The sequence below is a fragment of the Plecotus auritus genome, assembly GCF_963455305.1.
Source record: "Plecotus auritus genome assembly, chromosome: X".
NCBI lineage: Eukaryota > Metazoa > Chordata > Mammalia > Chiroptera > Vespertilionidae > Plecotus > Plecotus auritus.
In genome coordinates, this window is record NC_137784.1 from 103333597 (window position 1) to 103339427 (window position 5831).

General features: G+C 47.6%; 1 pseudogene across 1 annotated transcript; it reads left to right on the forward strand.

The window, feature by feature from the left end:
* The first annotated feature begins 241 nt into the window (after positions 1 to 241).
* LOC308239831 (nuclear prelamin A recognition factor-like) lies at positions 242 to 1571 on the forward strand (annotated as a pseudogene). Its single transcript has one exon. The product of its transcript is annotated as a nuclear prelamin A recognition factor-like (transcript).
* The last annotated feature ends 4260 nt before the right edge of the window (positions 1572 to 5831 follow it).

Below are 5831 nucleotides of genomic sequence, written 5' to 3' on the forward strand. Positions count from 1 at the left end.
TTAGTCCTGTAGGTTCAATCTCCAGAAGACAGGCCAGGCACCAATGGACCAGCACTGCTGGCACGATCCCAACAGTGTTGCCAGCCTCCTGGAACTCGGCCTCGGATGCTGCAGCCGCTTCCCCTCCCTAGACACTTCACAAGGAAGAAAGAATACTGTCAGCAGCACTAGGGATGACCAGCAGTGACTGACTGCTCTCCCTGTGCTTCCTCCAGGTCACTCAAGCCGGCCCCCGCTCCAGATGAAGTGTGATCACTGCACACGGAAGGAATGTAGTAAAAGAACAAAAACCGATGACCAAGAAAATGCCGCAGTCAACGTCCGGAGTCCGGTTCAGGAGAACGGAGAGAAGGGAGAATTCCATAAGCTGGCCAATGCCAAGATATTTCTGAGTGACTGCCTGGCGTGTGACAGTTGTGTGATCACAGAGGAAGGAGTCCAATTTTCTCAACAGAACACCAAGGACTTCTTCCGTGTTCTGAACCTTAATAAGAAATGTGATACCTCACAGCACAAGGTGCTTGCAGTGTCCATGTGTCCTCAGTCTCTGCTTTATTTTGCTGCTAAATTCAACCTCAATGTCACTGATGCATCCAGAAGACTCTGCGGCTTTCTCAAAAGCCTTGGGGCGCACTGTCTTTGACATGAAGATAGCTGCAGACTTCAGCATCCTGGAGAGTCAGAAGGAATTTGTGCGTCGGTATTGCCAGCACTGTGAGGAAGAGCCCCGGCTACCCATGCTGACCTCTGCCTGCCCCAGCTGGGTCTGATATGCAGAGCGTGTGCTGGGTCACCCCATCACCCCCACCTCTGCATGGCCAAGTCTCCCTAGCAGATCATGGGCTCTCTGGTGAAGGATTATTTCACCAGACGGCAGAACCTGTCCCCAGACAAGATTTTCCACGTCATTGTGGCCCCGTGTTATGACAAGAAACTGGAGGCCCTTTGAGAAGATGTTCCTACAACTTTACATAGTTCCCAGGGTGCTGACTGCGTGTTAACCTCAGGTGAAATTGTCCAGATAATGGAGCAAAGTGATCTCGCCTGGACTGATGCCACTGTGGACACTCTGTTTGGAGACATGAAGGAGAAGGAGGTGAGGCTCCAAGACGGTGCCAGCCCAGATGGGTACCTGGCACACATCTTCAGGCACATGGCCAAGGAGCTGTTCAACGAGAACGTGGGAGTGCTCACCTACCGCACCCTGAGGAACAAAGACTTCCAGGAGGTCACCCTTGAAAGGGGCAGAGAGGTTCTGCTACGCTTTGAGGCTGCTTACGGCTTTCGGAACATCCAGAAAGCTGGATGGTCCTAAAGCTGTAGAGGGGCAAGTTCCCCTGCCACTTCGTGGAGGTCCTGGCCTGCACCGGGGTTGCCTAAGTGGCAGGGCCCAGGCCCAGGTGGACGACGGGTGTGCAGACAGGGCACTGCTGCAGCAGATGGAAGGCATCTACGCTGCCATCCCGGTGTGACCCCCAGAGACCAGCACCCATGTGCAGGAGCTGTACCAGGAGTGGCTGGGACGGGGAGGCGACTCCCCCCAGGCCCAGGCAGCCCTGCACACAGCCTAGCAGGGCCCAGGGCAGCCTGCCAGGACATCAAGTGGTAAAGGTCCAGCAGACACCCGGCCTGCAGGCCGCCTGAAGAGGGGTGTCAGACATGTGAAGGAAAGGCTTAGCATTTCTGTCATTGCTTTGGTTTTCAGAATTCCCATCTGTCGGCTCCCTCCCTCTGAGGGGCACTGTTGTGGTCACATGGGTGCAACTGGAATATTGTATCTCGAGAGGATTGCCCCAATGTACGCATCCTTTTATCCGACGATGAAAAAATCCCAAAGAACAAGAATGGAGACAGACTACTGTCCTTTAGGCTTAAAAAACCCCAGAAGTGTCCTGCGAAGAGCTGAGACTTGGTTCTGTCCATGCGCCTCAGAGAGATTGGATGAGGAAATGGCCCGGTTTGGCCCTGACTTTACCCACTTATGTTACTCTTGAAGGTGTCTTTGCCACAATGTGAATAAACTGCCACCTTTTGGAATAGGGGCTCATACGAAAGTCTGCATTCCCAACTTTTCTTGAAACAGATCTATGTTCTGCAGCTCTGGCCACCATCCTGAGATCAGGTCCTGTTAACCAGGTCCTGTCGCTGAGTATCAGGGGGCACTGGAGTGGAGGGGCCCCCCCCTGCGGTGCCCTTTTATATTCAGGGATTGAGCTGAACTCACGTTGGGGGAGGCCTGGCAAGGGTGACAGGTGTCACAGATGGAAGGATGGAGAATGGAGAGGGGGACACCCTGCTCGGCCCCTCCCTGGGTGGGGTCAGGCAGATGAAGGCCACTCCCCTCAGCTCCGGGCAGCCCTCTGTGTTCCATGACAGTGCACTCTGCCCTCACATGCTGCTCACCCTAAGTGAGAAGGAAGAGAGCAGTTGGCCCACAAACAACTACACGGAAAGATAGGGCTCACAGCTGGCGAGCACAGTGGCAGTGGCAGGAGCCTCTCCTGCCTCCATGGCAGCACTAAGGAGCAGCGAGCTAAGTGGTAAGGAGCAGTGAGCAGGCGGGTGGTAAGGAGTGAGGGGTCCTGGACTGCAAGAGGGATTTCCAACTGTTGGCTTAGGCCCTTTCCGGAATGGGCCTAAGCCGACAGGCGGACATCCCCTGAGGGGCCCTGGACTGTGAGAGGGTGCAGGCCAGGCTGAGGGACCCCCTCCCAGTGCACTGGGCCTCTAGTAACATTTAATAATAATTTATAGAACTTTTGCTTCAGAAAAGGACTAACCAAAATAAGGTTTATTTTCTAACTTAATTTGTCCTTGGTTGCAGTCAGCAAATGATACTAATTGAATTTCTGCTATCAGTCTCCCTGAGTACATTGATATAAGCTATTTACTCTCCAGCAAAATGCAAATCATTTACTCTTAATTGTCTTTGGTTTAGGGAAGATAGGATTTACTAGATAGCTCCAAACTGCTGTTTATTTCAGTTTTTCTATTCTACTTATTCTGGCTTGCTGGCCTGTGTCATTTATTCAACTTCTTTTCCACATTTTTCTTTACAAACATTTTATAACTTTCACAAATCTTTCTTTAAAATCTTACAACTTTAAGAAATAACCAGCTTTAGAAACCATTTTCTTTCTCCTTCAAAATGCACTTTCATTCTTCATGGTTTCTGTATTATACCAAAACCATAATTTCTTTTCATAATTTTTAAATTCTTAACTCTTAGAAACCTTAATTTTTAGGTGGCATGTAAGTAATTAATATTTCTCAGATTAGCAATACATTCACATTTTAAGAGATATTTCAAATAAAATACAAGACTTATTCATTAATAGATTCAAATCTATCTTCTATATTTTCCTTAAGAGGCAAACTCAAATTAATTACTGTTTCAGTATCCTGTTATTTCAAAATATTTAGATGTTTATTATTTAACCAAGCAATGCTCCAAAGCCTTTAAGTTATCAAAGAGTTTGGAAAATTATGTATAGGCCTACGAGGCTGGAGGAAAGGGGATGGGGGAAGGGAGCAGTCTCTGCAGCCTGTTCTCAGACCTCTAGCTGCTTGGATTAAAAACTGCCACATTTTCCCCCAACCATGTTTTTGTGCATGGCAGCAGATTGTTTTTTTATTACTATTGCTCATATTCCATTGTATGAATATACTACAATTCATTTATTCATTCTACCATTGATGAACATTTGACTCATTTCTATTTGTGGCTATTACAAAGCTGCTTTTAATGATCTTGCACATGTCTTTGAAGGGCATAGGTACTTAATTATCTTCAAAAGAATAGAACCAGTAACCTCTTTGTGCCCTGACCGGGAATCAAACCAGTGACCTTTTGGTTCCTGGGTCAAAGCTCAACCACTGAGCAACATTGGCCAGGCTGCAGCTATTCTAAGAGGTGTTTAGTGGTATCTTATTGATATTTTGATTTGCATTTTGATGACTAATGATGTTAAACATTTTTTACATGTTTAATGGTCATTTGGCTATCTTTTTTTTAATGAAATGCTGTTTTAAAAAATGGATTTTTGCCCAGCTGGTGTGGCTCAGTGGTTGAGGGTTAACCTGTGAACCAGGGGGTCATGGTTCAATTCCCGGTCAGGGCACATGCCTGGGTTGTGGGCTCAATCCCTAGAGTGGGGCGTTCAGAAGGCAGCCAAAATGATTCTCTCTCATCATTGATGTTCCTTCTTCTCTGAAATCAATAAAAAATTTTTTAAGAGTATATTATAAATTACTTTTGGAAATTTTAGATGAAGTTGGAAAATTCCTAGAAAATATTACTTATTAAAACTGATTAAGGAAAAATTAGGCCACTTTACTCCTACTCACCTTGGTAGGCCACATCCTATATAATAAAGAGGTAAATGCAAATTGACCATCACTCCAACACACAAGATGGCCACCCCCATGTGGTCAAAGATGACTGCCCCCATGTGGACACAAGATGGCTGCCACAAGATGGCCAGCAGGGGAGGGCAGTTGTGGGCAATCAGGCCAGCAGGGGAGGACAGTTGGGGGTGACCAGGCCTGCAGGGGAGGACAGTTGGGGGGGACCCAGGCATGCAGAGGAGGACAGTTGGAGGGGAGCAGGCATGCAGGGGAGGACAGTTTGGGGGAGCAGGCCTGCAGGGGAGGGCAGTTATGCGTGACCGGGCTGGCAGAGGAGGGCAGTTGGGGGTGACCAGAGCAGCATGGGAGGGCAGTTAGGGGCAATTGGGCTGGCAGGGGAGAGCAGTTAGGGGCAACCAGGCTGGCAAGGGAGGGAAGTTAAGGGTGAACAGGCCAGTAGGCGAGGGCAGTTGGGGGCAACCAGGCCTGCAGGGGAGCACAGTTAGGGGCTATTGGGCCTGCAGGGGAGCAGTTAGGTGTCAATCAGGCTGGCAGGGGAGTGGTTGGGGGTCATCAGGCTGGCAGGCAGAAACGGTTGGGGGCAATAAGGCAGGCAGGCAGGCGAGTGGTTGGGAGCCAGCAGTCCTGGATTGTGTGACTAAACAGGCCTAAACAGTGGGATTGGGCCTAAACGGGCAGTTGGACATCTCTCGAGGGGTCTCAGATTGGAGTGGGTGCAGGCTGAGCTGAGGGACACCCCCCTCGTGCATAAATTTTGTGCACCAGGCCTCTAGTTTTTATAAATGGAATTAATTCGTCAGGATTTTGTCAATATTTCTTCTTTCTTCAGTACTATGTGAAAGGAAGTGCACTAAAACCTTTTTTCCCCTACTTCTCTTAAAAGTTTACAGTATAAGGTTGTTCCCCTTTCCTTGTCTAGCTGCTGTTAGTGAATGTGGGTTCGTTAAAACAAGAGTATTTTTTTCTTAATTTAATTATGAATCTTAACTCAGAATATAGCAGAATGAAACAGAATTACACAATTTCAACCCTCCTGCCTCCCAGTTCCTATATGGTTTGTCTATGGTAGCCCACAGTAAAAGTCAAGCACATATTCAACAGTAATGGATAAAGGGGAACAGCTAATGCAAGCATGTTTGCTGCTTTCTAATAGTCTAAATTAACATATGGTTAAAGATGAGAAAAAATCTGGACTATGAATGGTCAGAATGTAGCTGAGACCAGTGGTCTATAAACTGGTTCACAGGTCAACTGTATCAGGATCACTTGGGGGGGGGGTCATTTTTTCTGGGGCCAGGCCTGGAAATCTGCATTCTATAAGTCAATTGGGGGATTCTGATGGACATTTAGGCTTGGAAATTACTATCTTGTGCTATCTCAAGCATCAGTTGTCACAAATGTGCTATTTAAAAAATATTTTTTTATTGATTTCAGTGTGGAAGGAAGAGGGAGAGATAGAAACA